Genomic DNA, 18,004 nt, shown 5'->3' with positions numbered 1-18,004 from the left:
TGACAGAGACTTAAAATGCCAAGTGCTCACTCTCCCAGATAGTCTTGGTATGTGGTCCAGTTTTGGTCAATGAGACCATGAGATAATTTACTAGGAGCTTGAGGGGAAATTTTTTTCTCCTGATAAAAAGAGAGGAATAGGCAAAGAAAACTTGCCTCTTTCTTTCTTGTCTTACAGTTTGAGTGTGGACATGAAATTGGAGCTGTGGCAGCAATACTGTGACCATGAGGAAAAGGCCAGGAGAATCACATGTTAGTCAGCCCAGAACACTGACACTGCACAGCCACCAAACCAACTACCTACTTCAGGACGTCCTGTTAGGTGAGAAAATGCCTTCTCCCTTTATAAGTATTTTTTTTTTAAGTTGGATATTCTACTAGTTTTAGTTGAAAACATTCCCATTGATTAGTAATGGCTTCGGTTGTAAATGACAGAAAACCAAGCTAACCGTGGCTTAAGTCATAGGGGCATATACTGTTTACTTAACAAGAAGCCTAAAGGTAGATGGTCCTAAAGTTGGTTCATTGGCTGAGCCATATCATCAAGAACTAGATTCTTTCCATATGTTTTCAATAGACGTTGACCTCTGGTTGCTGTCTCATGGTTGCAAAATGGCTGCTGCAGCTCCAAACATTCCATCCCAGCATAGGATGGCATGGGAAGAGAAGAACGGAAAGGGATCCTTCTCCCCATCTACCTGTTACCAGCGAAGAATATCTTTCCCAGGATCATCTGGCATCCGTAGACCAATCACTGGCAGAAAGGAATGACACAGCCATTACTGGTTTAAATCAGGTACTGTTGGGCATCTGCTCTTCTTCCTCTGCTCTTCTCCTTTATCGGCATGTTCACTGCCTTTGCTTGCAGTCTTCAAAGTGGTCTCTTGGTAATATTCTATTTTTTGGGTTTCTGTTGAAGATCAGAGAATGGCTGCTACCCTGTGAGCTTCACTTTATCAGTTGGGCCCATCACAGAGTGTACATTCCCGAGTTCTAACTATTTGCTGATGTTTTAAGGACAAACAGCAACAAAACCAAAACCACAACTTCAGGGGGCTGCTTCCACTGGCTTTTCCCCAGCCAGAGCCTAGAGCAGTGGTCCGTAACAAACGCTAGTTGGCACATACACCCCGGTGGGCATGTGGTCATGTCTGGAGACATTTTTAGGTTTCACACCTGGGAAGGTGGTGGTATTACTGGCATCTACTGGTGGAAGCCAGGGATGCTGTTCAACCCCAGGACACCCCCTCCAACAAGGAATTACCCAAACAAAAATGTCAGCAGCGGGTGCCTGGGTGGCTCAGTTGGTTGCGACTGCCTTTGGCTCAGGTCATGATCCAGGGGTCCTGGGATCAAGTCCCACATCGGGCTCCCCCTGCTCAGGGGGGAGCCTTCTGCTCCCTCTGCCTCTGCCTGCCACTCCCCCTGCTTGTGCTCTCTCTCTCTCTCTGACAGATAAATAAACTCTTAAAACAAAAAAAATATCAGCAGGGCCAAAGTTGGGAAGCTTGGCCCCAGAGGGTGGACCAGGCCAGAAAGCCATCTTTCCTTCTTAGTGCCTCCTTGCTTGTGACTTAGAAAGGCCCTTAGAAAGAAGAAGAGTGTCCCTACTCTATGCCTCAGGACTCCAACGTGCCCCTGGGCAGTCGCAGTGACCAACTACACACCATGAACAGAGTAATTGTGTCAATTCACTAATTAAATAAACTCCTCTCTTCTGAGTCTATTTTCACTTTTGGACAAATTGCAGCAATCACTGAATGACTTTTGTACAAAATTACAAAGTGTTGCAGCATTGGCAACAGGGTCTCCAACTGCCATTGCCTCAGAGACAGACTCTGTGGGAGGAATGCGGCAGATTCGTTCCGCTTCTCTTGGTGAGCTTTAGAAGTGAGCGAAAGGGCAGCATAGAAGCGTTCTAGAATTGGGATTTGTGAACCATTATTTTCTGGGGCAGGGTCTACCCACTCCTGCCCACTTTCATTTTATTTCCACCAGCTCGAGCAAGCACTGAAAGTTACCTTCTCTTTGGAGTTGTCGTTCCTTCATTTTCTCTTTTGTAATATACCTTCCTATTCTTATCCCATTTTCATGCAGAGAGAGAGAGAGAGAGAGAGAGACCCAGTGAGGGAAGGGAGAGAAATCCTGCACCTAAACAGGAGTTGGCTGTTTCAGGAGACATTTCCGAGTCTGCTCCTAAAGTAATCCCTTCGCTGGGAGACCAGAGAACATAAGGCAGAGTTTTGGCCGCTGTTATGAAGAGGTCCCCATGCCAATACAATGTCGTAAATCAGTTAGACATTTCTCTCTTGTGTAACCGAGGAGGCGGTCTCAGGCCGGCAGGGTGGCTCGGGGGAGTCCGGGCCCAGGCCCCGTCGCTCTGCGTGCTGCTTCCACCTCGTTGTCAAGGCTGACTGCGCCGTTCCTCACCGTCACCCCACATTCTAGCCAGCAGGAGTGGAGCCTTGCCCTCACCTTCAAGGGGCGTTACCTGCTATGTGCACTCAGCATTTCTGCTCGAGTCCAGTTGGCCTGGGCTTAGTTACTTAGCTACATCAAGCGACACAGACAGGGTGGGGAGTGGAAAATGCAGCCTTGATTTTGGGGGGCCCAGTTGGCTAGCTGCAATGTGAGAGTTCTATTACTGAAGTGCTTGCTAAGTGTCGTGTTTTATGAAGATTACTTAATTTAATCCTCACCATAAAAATAGATACTCTTCTAGTCTCCATTTTACAAACGAGGAAGCTGAGACACAGAAAGGCCCCGCCCCAGCAGCAGATCCTTATCTGTTAGGGAGTGCTGGTGGGGGAGATGGGAAAGGGGAAGGGGACAGGATGGGGAAGAGGGAGGAAGCTGGCAAGGGCTCAGTTTCAGGCAAAGTCCCAGCCCCAACCTGATCCTGCTCCTGCAGAAAGTTCTAGAACGTGTGTTGAGTCTTGGAATTTTCCCTTGTGGCAAGGGAGCCGAGCATTCACACCCACACTAGTCAGGTGCTGGCGGTCACTCTGGGGGGGTTACCCAGGTGCTCCCAGCACTCTGAACCTGCTGCCCAACCAACTCCTGGGACCCCAGGGATGAGACCGGAGAGCAAAGTTGAGGAGTGAAGTGGGCACACAGAACCGGTAGGAGAGCCTGAGGGGATCTTGGCAGGGCACCGCAGAGTCTACGACACTATCTGCACAATGGCATCTCCCAGCACGCCCTCCCGGCACCTGCTTAAAGAAGTCCCAGGAGCAAGGCCACTCCCAGACTTTTGCAAATGAGCAGCCAGTCCTGCCTCCCCAACCCCCACACATACCATTTTAATGGTCACACTTCGACGCTGTTTGCTCTGAAAAATGCTTCATTAAGTCACTCAACAAATATTTATTGAGCATCTTCTGTATGCTGGGCTCTGATTAGGGGCTGGGCAGATAAAGACCAATAAGACAGAGCGATCCATTCCCCCAGGAGTTCACAGGCTACAGGACCACAGAGGCAGAAAAATGAAGTGATTTTTAGATTCAGAGTAATCAACGTCACAGAGACCTGCTGTGTTCAGGGCATTCAGAGGTGAGAGAGAGAAGCAGAAAACGTCTGACAGAAAGGGCGACATTTGATTCTGGGTTAGAGAATGAACAAGAGCCCGTTGGAGCAGCACGTGCAACACCACGGAAGTAGAAGCAACTGCTTCCATGTTGTGGGCCACAGAGAAGTTGCCGAATGAATGAGGGTGTGAAGGAGTTAATGAATGAATTGTCCCAATGCTCGCTGATTCTCAGGGAGAGGAAAGATCATCCCAAAGTTATTGTCGTAAGTAGATTTCCGCCCAAATGACACAACCTTCTACCTCTCATCCTCTGAGCCCCCAGGAGATTCTAGCACACCCTCATAGGGCCGGAGACTCTATGTGTGAACACCTGTTAGCATCAGGTGTGAGGGGCAGAAAAAGTGGAGAACGGGCACCATTGGCCTGTAAGAATGTTCTTTTTCCTTCCATCATTGTCCAAACGTGACTGACCTTGGCTGCAGCATTACCTCGTGAAGATAGATAAGTATCAGGAAGCTTCACCTCCCCCATTTGTTTTTTGTTTTTGTTTTGAAGGTTTTATTTATTTATTTGACAGAGAGACAGCCAACGAGAGCGGGAACACAAGTAGGGGGAGTGGGAGAGGAAGACAGCAGAGCAGGGAGCCTGATGCAGGGCTCGATCCCAGGACCCTGGGATCAGGCCCCGAGCGGAAGGCAGACGCTTAACGACTGAGCCACCCAGGCGCCCCCACCTCCCCCATTTGAAACCAGGGAAATAAGAATAGTTTGTCCTGGTCCCGAAATTACTTCAAGACTTATAGGCAGCAGGTATGCTTCAGGATAAAACGTAAATTAATCTCCCCTCTCCCAGACCAAGAGTCCTCAAGGTCAGGTTCACAATCCCATATAAGGTGTGAAGCACAGTGGGTCGTCAGGCAGGGGCAGGAGCCTGAAGTGGGGGTGGGGGGCTCTAATCACCTGCACCTCCTGCCAGCCCTTGCACAATTAAAGACCCCCAATATTTTTTATTGATTAGCTTGATGAGGCCACTGGTTTAATGACAATAATATAAATCACGGAAAAGACCCTACATTTTCAAATAAAATGAAAGAAACTGAGCAAAACAAAACATATGTTCTAGATCTTTTGCTCCCTCCAGCATCACTTCCTAGACCCTCTTTCTCTGTCAGGAGAGAGGCTTCTGTGAAATCTCCCCCAGCAAATCCAGGGGGTCTTTTAATTTCACACTCCCTGTCCAGCGTCCTCTAGAAATTCCTTTGTCCAGGGTCTCCTGGGGACTTAAACGTGGTCAAAAGACGTTGAAAACAGATACCTCCTTTAATAGTGGAACAGCTGCAAGTCTTCGGGTGGCTTCCGCTGCCCTTGGTCTCTATCCCCAGATGTGCTGGGGGGGAGCCCCCGAGGCTGCAGAGCCCTTCAAGTCCTAGGGTAATTCAGTGGGAGGCAGTTGGCAAATGGAAAGCCTGATTAGGACGCTGTCAGACTAATCTCTTGGTTCCAAGTGTCAAATATCTGTGGCTAAGAATTGGAAAGAATATGATTTTCTTTCTGAGAATTTGCAGTTCGGCCAGCTTTGGGGGAGGAATTTCACTAAGGAGGTGGGGGGGTGTCTGTTTACGGTTACTGCGGTTTCCTCACGCATGCTCCTTTAACACTCCCACCCACACCGTCCTGCATCGTAAGTGCAATTGTTCCCATTTAATAGATGTTTTACAAATGGTATTGCTTAGATGCAATAGAGTTATGAACTTTTAACCTTTAGTTTGCACCCAGGTCTCCCTGACTTGAAAAATTCTACTTTTCTTCCTTAATGCAACCTTAAATTCAAATTAAACCTTTTTTTCAAGAATTAAACATCTCCACACACACCCCTTCCATTGCAAGTGGGAGACTGGGTTTTCTGTCTGTCCCTCATGCATCTAATCCTTCTTAGGCAGAGGACAGGCTTGGAGAAAATAGAAGAGAACCCCAATCTCTAACCTGCAATCCTTGGGATAGATATATTTCAAAATCAGAAATTAAAATTCAGAATTTCCAGATTTTATTAAGGAATTGTAGTGATGTCCTGTATTACATAACACCGGGTAGCATCTGGGCAAGGCACCTGAAATGAATCATGCTGATATTTCTGCAGTGAAATATCACTCCGAGGGGGATAGATATAGATTATAAAGAATTGTATAAGAATTTAAGTCGGGTTTTTGCTACCAAATTAAAATTGCCAAACTTTGGGTTTTCTGAGCCTTTGGGATTTGGGAATCACTGTTAGGGATGGTGGACTTGTAGATTATATTTACGGGCTCTTCTGCTCGTATAAATCCTCTCCAGATGAACCTGGCAGGGAAGGGCAGGAGCGGCACCTTGCTCTGGAGTCCTTCCGGCTGTGGCAGAGGAGGAACCCCCACTCCCTGGGCATTTCCAAGACACGAGGAATGAGGAGCCAGCTCTGCTGGGCTCTCTTGCTGACTGCCAGGGGGAGGTGTGTTCCTTAGAGAAAGTACTGCACCTCCCTGGTCTACTAAGTGGGGACGGGGCAGAGGGGAAGCGTCAGATACTGCCGGTGGTCCCGTGCAGCTCTGAGACCCACTTCGAGCCTGTACAAACCTTCGGATGAGGGCTGAGCCTCCGTGACTTCTGTGCCCTGGGCAGGCGTTTCCCACCACAGCCCCCCCACCCCCACACACCGACTCATCACTGTGTGAGGGTGTGGGGTGTGGGGCTTGACTGCCTAGGGCAGAGTTTGGCCCTCTAGGCACTAGAGCAGTTGGGACCTGATGACTTATCAGAGTGTCTGTTTCTTTCCAGATAATGAACGTCATCATAGCAACGGCACCCACCTTATAGAGTGAGTGAGAGGCTCAGGGGAGCTAGTGCCTGTTCAGCTCAGTGCCTGGAACACACAGGATGCACATAACATAACAAATGGCTTATATGACCCTTACTACGGAGATCAGGCCTGTGTCAGTGTCCCGGGGCTGCCGTCACAAGTTCCGTAACCTGTATGGCTTAAAACAACAGAAACTGATTCTCTCGAAGTGCTGGAGGCTGCAAGTCTGAAATCAAGGTGAGCAGAGTTGATTCCTCTTGGAGGCTCTGAGGGAGAACCTTCTGAGGAGAACCTCTGAGGAAAACCTTTACCTTCTGGTAGCTGCTGGCAATGCTTGGCATTCCCTGGCTTGTAGTCATCTCTGACCCCACCTTCATGTGGCCTGCTGCTTGCGTCTCTCTGTGTCACATCTCCCCTTCCTTTCTCTTATAAGGACACCCGTCATTGGATTGAGGGCTCACTGTAAATCCAGAATGATCTCATTTCAAGATCCTTAACTTAATTATCCCTGCCAAGACCCTATTGCCAAACACGGTCACATTCACAGGTACCAGGGGTTGGCATTGGACGTATCAGTTGGACCCCCTCCAGGGCTAGGCACAAAGTTTGCAGGGTTGGACAAGTGGTCGACCACAGCCCCCACCCACACGTGATGGTGAATTGTTAGCCAACCCCTGTGGGGTCCCTTGACGGGGCACCCTTGTGTACAGGAGCCATTGTGATGTAGAGTAAAGGGTAGGGGTTTTGGAGTCTGGCAGATCTGGCTGGAAGCCCTCGGACACTGGGCCAGTTTACTTCATCAGAGTAAGGCTCAGTTTCGTTATCTCTGAAATGGACACATAAGCCCTATTTCAAGCTGTTCCTGTGAAGCATACAGACCACAGATTGACAACATCTAGCCCGTAAAGCACTCTGTAAATGGGATCCCCTCTCTCTTCCTCCACGTCTGATGACATGAAAGCTGTCGCCTGGAATATTCTTTGAAATCTGGAACGGCAGTAAGGCCCACACATCCTTAGAGCACTTCAGTGCCAGCCATGATGTCATTGGAGGGGTCCTCTCTAATGCCAAGTGGCCCTCAAGGCCCAGATCTGTGTTTCCAGCAATAAGTGTCTGATGACTGGGATCCCACTCGTCAATTACCAAGTGCCGGGATTCTCTCTTCAGAAACACTGTTAACAGCCCAGCCCACACCCCCTAGATTTCCAGCGCCCAGAGAGGGCTTCAAACCCTAGAGAACATATGAAGATCGGTGTAAAACCATGCAAAACAAAACAGTGTCTGGGCCGGTTCCTTAAAACCCTGTGCTGTCACAGACGCAGCTCACACGGTAAAAGTTATTCCCACCTGGCAAGGCTTACAGCCAGAACCCTTTGTCTTGCCCTTCTGAGGAGAGTCCCAGAGTGCGGCAAAGCCCCCAGTATGGGTGGGTTGGGAAGCCTGAGCATGTCTCGCGCGTGACGGATCTCCTCCATCACTAACAATGCTCACGGCGCCTGCTTCCTCTCCTTGGAACGTACTGAGCCTTTCCTTTCCCAGCTGACTGTTCTGACACTGGGTGAGGTTTCAATTTCTGCAGAAGGAGGTGGAATATTTATTCTGCGCACCAGGTACCACGTTTTAACTCTTGAGCTAATGATTTAATTCTTCACTAATAGTGGGTGCCAAGCAGTAAGTTTTTGTATATCACAGCTTGTTTTCATTTTTGTCGTTGAGACCTTAAAGAATACAGAGGAATGCTACTTTTTCCCATCTGAGGTGAGGCACAGAGAGACCAGATGGAGGTCCTTGGCCCCCCAGCACGTGGGGAACCCTGTTTCCACTCCACTGTGGACGGGAGTGTAGCTGAAGGGCATTTTCCTTAGCTCTTGCACCCCACCTCCCTTGTTCTAGAGCCTGCTTTTTTGGGTATCCTCCCCAAATTAAACAGTTTTTTTCCCCCAAAGGCAAAGGGCATCCTGACCCGTAAAGGCCCAGACGTCATTTCTCTCCACCCACTCGCCCTGGCTCCGTGTTCCTGAACCAGGCTCTTCATGAAGGCAGGCAGGTTCCCACCGCCCTTCCTGTCCTTGCCTGTGGCCGACATTGAGCCCGCTCGGTAGGAATAACCACACCACGAGAATTCCAGGCTTGGCTGTGTAATGTTCTGAGGCACGGAGCAAAACGCCTTCAACATATGCTTCCAGTTAAAATTCACCCCTTTTACAGATAAGGAGCATGAGCCACAGAGAGGTCAAGAATAGGTTCTCTGGGCTCCAAGGTGGGAGACGTCTAATGGGGTCATTAAGAGGGAAAGGGGCCCTGGAGACTGAAGACCGATGTTGCTCATAGCCTTGGATGATTGAGAAGAGGTGCGCCAGGAAGAAGGGAAAGGATGGGACAGACAAGTTGGCCACGTGGCCAGGGGTCAGTGGTCAAGGGTGGGCAGGGGGTTCAGGAATATGGATGAATCGGGCCAGGGCACAGCCCCCCCCCCCAAGTCATGGTTCACCAGGCACACACCCTCCTCCCCTGGTCTCCACAAGTCTTGCCCACAGGGTGTCACCTGACTGTCTTGATTAGAGATGCTCATCTTTTCAGTGCTGTGGTAGGACTGGGGCTTACCGGGAAACCTGGTCATCCATTATTCTGCAAAATCACCACATCTGTCTCCTAATTTCTAGTGATTTCCTTCTCTTCCACTGGCTCCCCGTCTGTCCATATAATAGGAGTGTGTGGATGGGTGAGGGGGTCATGCCACCCCACCCCAGAGCGCTCTCTCCACTTGCTCCACTGTCTGTTTTCCTAGATGCAGGACACCAGCCTGAGTGTCCATTCATGGAACTGACCGCTTGGCCAGTGGGATTCCAAGATAAAAAGCACAGTCCCTACACTCAAGGGAGGAAAGACACACGAAAGGGCGCTAAGGGGAAAGAGCCAGATCCCTCCAGTTTCCTAGGGAATTGGGGGCAAGTTAATGACAACAGAAATTTTTAGGGAGGGAACACCAATAAGTGTTAGTAATTATTATTAATATTAATTATGATTGAGTCTGGGATATCAGAATGACTTAGCGGTATTTCCCCTATGGCAATAGAAATGCCTTTAATGGAAATACATTTTAGTTCACACTCAAATCCTCAGGGTTTAAATCCTAACTCAGAAAAAGAAATGCAGAGCGGTGTCCGTCTGGGCACACTGATGGGCAAAAACACCAACAGCACCGCGGCCAAGAACGAAAGCCCAGACCCGAGGTCGCCTGGGGGTTAAGATTGAGTTCTTAATAGTGTAGAAGTTGCCAATGATTGTGGAAACTCAGAGAAAATATGCCCATCATTGACATAAATTCATATCAAGACTTCTTGGTTAGACTAGACTCCCAGAACAGAAAATCCTCAATTCTGTGGTAGATGTTACTTTGGGATACCTTTTTTTTTTCTTTTTTGCCAAAATGAGAACAGGAGCAGGGGCCATGGGGTTTTCTTTATCCGGTGCTGAGTGATGTCCAGCCATCTACAGGGAGTGGATGGCCTGTCACTGTACGGGCCCCCGCATGCACTTCCCTCCTGCCAGCCAGCATCACCTGCTTGGTTCACACCTGCCACTGGGGTGACTGAGGCAGCGGGGAGAGGCTGGGCCCAGGACAGGCCAGCAGGAGAGCAGAGATACCTGCGGACGTGAGGCCAGCGCTCAGATGGAGGAGTCGGAATTGCAGAACTTGTGCGACGCTGTGGGCACTCTTGTGGCTCCAGGTCCGGAGGGAGGGAGCCGTCCACAGAGCGCTGAGTTGGCCGCAGATGGAGGGACATCACCATGCTAGATCTGCTGGAGACAGCAGCACAGGCCACTCCTAAGGAACCTACAGTCAAGATACAGAAAGAAAGCCCATGTCGGGGAGAAGGCCACTTTAGCCACCGGGTCCCCTCCCCCCTCACGAGAGCCCCATGACAGACCTGGACCTGGCCTTGCTAACAGCCCACCCACTGTCCCCATCCCATTCCTGCTTCTAGTAGAGACCAGAGAGACCGACCTACACTGGCACTTTTCAGACTTCCAGGTGCATGTGCCTGTCCTGGGGATCAAGTTCAAGTGCAGTTGTCCTGAGATTCTGCATGTCTACCAAGTTCCCAGGTGAGGCCAAGCCTGCTGGTCCGTACAAATGCAAGGACTGAAAGCCCAGCGAAGAGTTAAAAGCGTGCGCTCTAGAGTCCCGGCACTGTGACCTTCGGAAAGTCCCTCGGTCGCGGCGTGCCATTTCTGTCTGTGTAAAGTGTGACCGTGGTGGCGATTACGTGGCTCCGAAGACAAAAGATGCCCAGGCCAGTGCCTGCTCGTGGCATGCGCTCCAGTCCATGCGCGTCGTGCCCAGCTTTCCGCTGTCCCAAGCCTGCAGGACACTCACCGCCTGCGCAATAAGATCACCACCGTGCCCTGCCCTCCTCCACGCCTTTGCTTTTCCCTGGGTCGTGAATGCCCTTTTCTCCCCATCCACCAGGCCACATTTTCATTCTTCCAGGCTGAGAGACCCCAGAGCCCACCTCCTGGGCGGCTGTTTAAATGTGTAAGTAGCACCTCCCCCGTGAGCTCCAGGAGGGCAGGAAGAGTTCACCCTTTGGCAGCCCACCGAAGTACATCACCTGACGCATGCTGGGTTTCAACAGATGAGGAGGGAATGAGTGACGTGACGATTCTTCAGGTCCTTTCTAGAACTGCTATGCCTGGAAGTGCTGGGCCCCACTCTAGATCTATTGAAGCAGCGTTTCAGTGGGTGACTCTCCGACATGGGGGAGATAGATAGATAGATATTAGCAAGGGCCTTCTCTTATTTATTTAGCTAATTATATGGACTGGTGGCTTCTTTTTTATTCGATGGCTTATAAGGCATCACAGTCACTATTCATTGCAATGCTCAACTTGTCCCAGATTAAACATTCGATCTGGCGTCTGTGTCCTTTTGAGATGTTCTCACCACTCTTTGAGTAATTCCTTGCTTTCTTGTGCAACAAGCTGTTCCAGAGTCATTTCGTGGTGTATTTCTTGCCAAGCATGACGGGTGATTCTGATGCACACCTGGGTTTGGAAGCCATCGTGCCTATCAGTAGCCTCAAATCACCGTCGGGGTTAGCTCTGTCCCAGAGCACACGGCAGGGGACGATTCTTAGGCAGGAGCCAGTGAAGGGAGCTCAGTGGCCCTAAGACTCCCAGGAAGCATCCCTGAGGGCAGAGGGCTCACCACACAGGCACAGATGACTCAGGAGAGCTACCTGGCAATGGTTCCCAGGTACCACCCGCCCAGCCAGTTACAGTGGCAAATGCCCAGAAGCATGTAAGGCAACGATTGAAGGAAACAGGAAGGAGTTGACACAGAGAAGGATTTTCAGAGTGGAATGTGTTTCCCAACAGGTAGAGAGAAGTCATCTTAACTTTACCGTCTGCATGGCCAGTAATGGTCACGAGGTCTGGGCCCTGTCCTCTGAGGAGTCAGCCCCAGGAAGCCCCTGGGGGTGGACAAAGCTGGCAGCTCCCATCAAGGAACGTGGTGTGGTTTCCTCTGAAGGCAGCCAGGGGGTCACAGACGCCCTGCACTAAACAGCGTTTTCTTTTCCAAGGAACACGAAGCACTCTCACAGATGGCTCATTTGTTTTCAACTATTTTTCAACGCAAAAACATTTGTACAGCCTAAACTGAGATGAAGAAATGTTTTTGAAAGACTTACTAGGCTGTACTACCTTGACAACTTTTCTGTAAATCTAAAATTATTACAAAAATAAGTTCTTTGTTAAGACTCACCATTGACAACATCGTGGTAGAGAGAATAAAGCCCTCAGCCCCCACGGTTGTTCGCATCCTAATTGCCCGAGCCTGGGGATTTGGTACCTTACATGGTGACAGAGACTTTGTAGATGCGAGTGAGGTGGGGAGATTATTGCGGATTATCTGGGTGGGCCTGTTGTAATTGTAGGAGTCATTGTGAGGGTCAGGCAGAGGTGCAGTGATGGAAGCAGGGTGTGTGTGTGTACAGAGAGAGAGAGATTGATTGAGGCTTGACGATAGCACCCTGCTGGCTTTGAAGACGGCGGAAAGGGCCACAAGCCCATCTCTAGAAACTGGAGAAGATAAGGAAGCGAGTTCTCCCCTTGAGCCTCTAGAAGGAACGCAGCCCTGCTGGCCCCTGGATTTTAAGCACCATCTCAGATGTCTGACTTCCAAAACTAAGATAAATTGGTGTCGGTTTAAGCTATTGCACATGTGGTAATTCATTACAGCAGCAAAAGGAAACGAATACAAATATCAATTTAAAAATTCTTTTGCAAAATTCTCCACATTGTTCTTCTATCAGCCAGTTTGCTTTTCAGTCCTATCCTATTCAAGTGTCCACGTCACATTTCATTAACCGTTCACACGAAAATGCGGCTCTAACCAAAAATGCCCTATTTCTTAGCCCACCGTTGGAGCCCTCACCGCACGCCTTTCTGTAGTTGCTCCCACTGTCCTTCTGCACTGACGAGGCTCATTGGCTTGAGGTTCCCTACTCAGCACGAGCCTCACGCTCTGAGGCCGCTAACGTTTGATTGAGCATCTATTACTGTCCTTTCCTTGAATCCAAATACAAATGGGCATTCACTTGTGCAGGTGCCGTAAACATTCCCAAATGCGGACTGTCAGCGGTCTGCAGGACGTTCCTCTACAGATGGGGCACAGATCCCCTCCCCCGCAGCAAGCCACCCTCCCCTGCTCTAGGCAGATGGTCCTGGAAATGAAATGACTGGCGTCCCAAAGTTGACCTGGAAAATAAGTCACCTGCAGTTCAAAATCCACTTCTCCCTTCCGCTCATAGCCATGCAGAAGCCGCGGTGATAGTGGTTTGTCTGGAATGCCTGGCAGCATACTGGCTCTAGAACAATACCCAGGTGAAGCCAACAGGTAGACACTCAATGCTCATGTCATCTGCCCTCTCATGTCACCCGCAGATGACCCAATGTCCCAGTTACCCACCACAGGACCAGAGACTTCCCTGCCCATGGGAGGAATGGCTTTCAAATTAGGCAAATCTGTATATAGGATAACCCTGATTAAGTTACACTCCTGTGGCCGATCACATGCTACAGAATAAACTATTGAATCATTAACTTCAGTGGGAAGGCACCAAGGACAAATAAATATAGAGTGTGTCTCCCATATTCACTTCCAAGGCCATCCCACTAATGGCTGGTGAAGCTGTAGCCAGATGGAGCTGTGGCGGATGTTTCAGCCCCTTCCGATTGACAGTGTCTTCTCTCATTCTCTATCGATCTTCTGTACCCACACACTTCCTTGTCGCCCTCCAGTTTGCCCTGGATGGCTCTCCCCTTCCGTAAGGGCTTCAACTAGAATAGGAAAGGGGTCTCTTTCTCTCTGGCTACAACTGCTCAAAGTTCATGTTTCTAGGCCCTGTGACCAGGAGCCCAGCTCTCCTGGTTGCTACATGCTACTGCACGGGTCTGTGCAGATGTAGATGCCGAGATGTGGGCTGCCCAGAACGCTGTGATGCTCACCTAACCTGATCGCCCTATCTGTCTGAGTCGTGCTACATCTCTGGGAGGAATTTTCTTGTCTTTAGACTTGTGCTGGTAAAAACTTCTCACCTGAGAATAACTTGGAAAAGGCCCTTTGGAGAGGAAATAATTGATTTTGTGGTCCTTCTTGTATTTTGACCTCACGCTTGCCCTGGTTGCAGCAATGTGCTATTTCACTACTGAATTATTCCATTCCTAGACCGAAATGGACCACACGAAGAGACTTTGTAAAGTCTCAATTAAATGAACCACACTGATCTGCTTCTTTTTGCCCTTGTATAGGAAATCTAACTTAGGTTGAAGATTGACCCGAAAGCTCTTTGTTATCAAGAGGAATCTTTTAATATAGGCAGTACCAAAGGAGGGGAAAACAAGGCTTTCCAAAATAGAAGAAATCCGAGGCATTTTCAAGCAGGTAAGTTCTACTTGGCTGAGCCTTTCTTCTCATTTTGATTTATTCTAAAGGAATTAGTATGTCTTAGGGTGGAGAGGAAGGGGAAGGATTGGAGAGAATGTGGCTTGTCTGGCTTGAGGTTGTTAGCCTCCAGCTAGATCAGGGGTTTGGGGTCACCATCATGGGCTGCTGGCCATGAGCTCTCTCAGAGCAAGCTCCCAGGGGAGGAACTCCTGCGTTTACACGGAAGGCTAATGTCTGCGGCCAGCTTTTCAGGGAACAGAGAACTCCTGGGCCTTGTTCTATCCAGCCAGTGCCCCTACTTGATGTCAGACACAATTAACAGTCCTGAGGGGGACGGGATTCTTGGGTTCATGAAGGTGAATAGAAATTTCTGGATGCACAACTCTAGCCATTCTCCTTCCTCCATGAGAAGGGAGCCTTGTCTGGTCTGGCTGAGTGGACCTGGCCCAACCCTGCCCTGCCACCCCTCAGCCAGCTTCCCTGGGGTGGTGCTGAGGTGGTGAGAAGGACCGCAGAGGCCTCGAAGCAGGTGCGGTATGATGGGGGTGGACTTCCGTGTTTGAAAATAGGTGGGGGTGGGGCACACAGAGTAGGCTGTAGGTTTCTGTCACGGTTCTAGCTTTGGTTTTGAGTGATGGTTTTTCAGTCCCTATTACATTAAAAAGTAAAACAAAAAGCCCAAGGAAGCAACAGGAGGTCAGACGTGGACCAATGACGACAGTGTGTCATGAACAAAGGGTGGTGATTTTTCCATAATCTGATTCTGCGTACCTGAGGGTCAGGAAACAGAACGCAGGACTAAATGACAGGAGGGCTATGTCTCATGTGGCTGGAACAGGGCCTTTGCTGAGTTGGGGAAGGTGTGGGGGCCCTAGGTGGAACATTCCCCCACCTCCTCCAGAGGGGAGTAGACAGGGGTTTGAGCAAGGGGGTGCTGGCAGAGGCTAGTGGGATGCTGCCAGGTCACCTGCATGAGTCTCAAGTTTCCTTTCCTGACATCCCCAGAAAAGGATGGGTCAGTCTCTGGCTGGAAGAAGCTGACCTTTTGCCCAAGTCTGTGGGGCCCGTCAGTGGGTGAGGGGTGCCTGTGAGACACGTTCCAGTGTCCCCGCCCTGCCCCGGTCACAAGGCTTCCTTCCATTCCTGGAGCCCTCCAGAGCGAGCTTGACATGCTCTCATATTCTCACCACACCAACCAGGAGCCAGGTTCATGGTGCCCAACTTGTATACAATTTGGGGAGCGGTTTTAAAATGAACACAGATTTGCCAACACAAAAATTAGGTACAAAAGCAGATATTTATTTAGAAGTGATTATCACCTACCTGTTTCACTTCAGTGGCTTCACAGTGAATTTGGCTTGGGGTATAGTGATTATCACTCCAGTTTTAAAGGTCACGAAATGGAGAGTCAGGTTGGTGAAGTGACTTGCCCAAGGCCAAACACTGGGCCATGAGCGAACTGGCATTCTAACCCAGATCAGTTCAGTGTGGCCCAAATTGGTAGTAACATCCCATGACCTGTAATGGTGGTGGTGACAGGAGTGCCACTGTTCTAGAAAGACTGGTTTTCTAATTTACATCACAAAATGATGTATGCCATCAGCCAACTAGGTCGTGTTTATCCGGGCACGTTTGGTGCCAGGAGCGGTGCAGGGCACCGAGAATACGGCGGTAATGGAGATGAACATGGGCCATGCGCTCCTGGACAGGGATAGACTACTGATGCCACCACCCTCAAACACTGGCAGAGGGGAGATTGCAGAGCAAAACAGATGGAGTGTGTTCTACCAGCTGGTCCCAGAGGCCTTTGAGAAAGAGCCACAGGTCTTTAGGAGAATAACTCAGTGAGCCTTTAGATGTGGAAAGTGAGAGCCCTGGGTCTGAATTGGGAGGAGGCCACAGAGAGGTGGCGGGAGCCCAACAGGGTAAGAGCAGTGTGCTAGTGGGGCCAGATGGAATGGGGGGGGGAGGGGAGAGGAGGATGGGCAGAAATATCTGAAGGACAAAAACCCCCAGCAAACCAAGCTGTCTACAGCTTGTTTTGTACTACTGTGTTTTTGTGATGTAAATTTCCTCTATATCCCCAAGGCATCAGGACCTTTGGACCACATGGCCTTGAGGGATGGTGAGAGAGAGAGAGTGAGTGAGTGAGTTAGGGAGAGGGAGGGAAGGCATCTGGAGCTGAGTTCCACATCTGGGTTAGATTTAAAAACTGAGGAGAGTATAATGGAGTGGAAGCAAGAAACTTGATGCCCAGGACTTTGCTGGAAGCCCCCCATTGGTAGTAGGCAGGTTGGGGATTTGGGATCTTCTCTCCTAGAGAGGCTCTCCTAGATCTTGGAGGTAGATAGGTCCCATGGGACATCTGTGCTGTAAAAAGAAAGCACCGCTATCAAGGTTCCCTGGGCCCCAAGTCCCCCATGGCTGTGCCATACATACGATCTCATTTAATCTCTGCCTTCTCCTCCACCCCCCAAGTCATAAGAGGGGGATGCTTTTTTCCCTCCTCCGCAAGTAAAGAACTCAAGGCTCAGACAAGTGGAACAACTTGCCAAGAGCAGTAACTACTAATAACAGATTGATCTGAAGTCACCACCCTTCCTAATGCCACATCTCAATCAGCCTGGCTCTGATACTCCTTTGGCTTTGGTTCATTTCTAGACCCACGCGCCTGAAGTTTCCTAGGGAGAACTAACAGCATAGAGACTGTAGATGAGTCCAAAGCAATGGGGGCCCTGCGGTGCAGTTGCCTGGCTCTGTTCCCTTCCACACACCCCTCTTCCTTCTCTCCTGCCACAGTCCCTGTTGGGTTTCCCAGGAAGGCAGCGGAATATTACTGACCCAGTCACTGGCTCCCACCTCTGCAGTGGGGACATTACTCCTCCCCGTTGCTCTCACTGTCCCTGAACTGTTGCCAAATGTGTGGAAGCTGCTTTTAAGTGTGACCTCACACGTTATAGTAAAATGCTAGAAGAAAATACATATTATCTTTTTTCCCTGCCTCTTCACAGAAATTGAGAGAAAAACATTTTAATGGAATTGTTTAAAGGAGATGAGGTCTCTAAAACTTGACTGTAGGTAAAGTACTGGGTCGTGCCAACTAATTTTGATGTGTTGGCCATCTGACTGCCACCAAGACACAGCTGCTTGTTTTTTTCTGGGTAAAGTGTTAAATAGCTGTCAAGTCAGATCTTAGGTGATAACAAGCATCCAATTATCACTAAAAATGGAGTCTGGTCCCTGAGACCTGCCAGTCCTTGGAGATTCAAGGGGAACTCTATGTGCCGGTTCAGCTGAGCCCACACATGTGGGAGAAACAAATAAAAATGGTTATTTTCTGAGCACCTCTTTTACCCAGCTACTGGGTAAAGCGTACTGCATGCGTAATCTTGACCTAGTGGCACAACAAAGTGGGCACCGTAATTATCCCCATTTTGCAGAAGAGGGAATCGATGCCTGTGGTCACCCGTGGCAAGTTTCCCAGCCTCAGCAGCACCCTATCAGGGCAGAGTGTGCCTCAGCCTACCCCTGAGGTGGCCAGAGGGCCCAATCCAGAAGGAAGAATGCAGCTAGTAGAGGCCACGTGGAGGCAATCCTGGCAATTAGTTTTGGGCGTGGTGGCTGCTATTTAAGCAAGGCTTCTTCATTTTATGTAGAATTGGATTAAAAAATATATTTGGGGGGGTGGGGTGC

The 18,004-nt window shown here is 49.6% G+C and overlaps 1 protein-coding gene across 1 annotated transcript in view; it reads left to right on the top strand.

The window, feature by feature from the left end:
- EEPD1 (endonuclease/exonuclease/phosphatase family domain containing 1) overlaps positions 1 to 18,004 on the top strand; it is a 204,560-nt gene that overhangs the window by 38,668 nt on the left and 147,888 nt on the right. Inside the window, exons 4-7 of the mRNA XM_045792866.2 lie at positions 178 to 321; positions 577 to 795; positions 6,336 to 6,594; positions 14,176 to 14,308. The gene's annotated coding sequence lies outside the window, so the exon portion shown is untranslated. The remainder of the gene's footprint in view (positions 1 to 177; positions 322 to 576; positions 796 to 6,335; positions 6,595 to 14,175; positions 14,309 to 18,004) is intronic.

Source organism: Ursus americanus, chromosome 3 (assembly GCF_024610735.1).
Source record: "Ursus americanus isolate L20-20 chromosome 3, mUrsAme1.1.p, whole genome shotgun sequence".
Taxonomy (NCBI): domain Eukaryota; kingdom Metazoa; phylum Chordata; class Mammalia; order Carnivora; family Ursidae; genus Ursus; species Ursus americanus.
The sequence above is the reverse complement of the archived record's forward strand: the minus strand, read 5'-3'. Positions and strand labels throughout refer to the sequence as shown.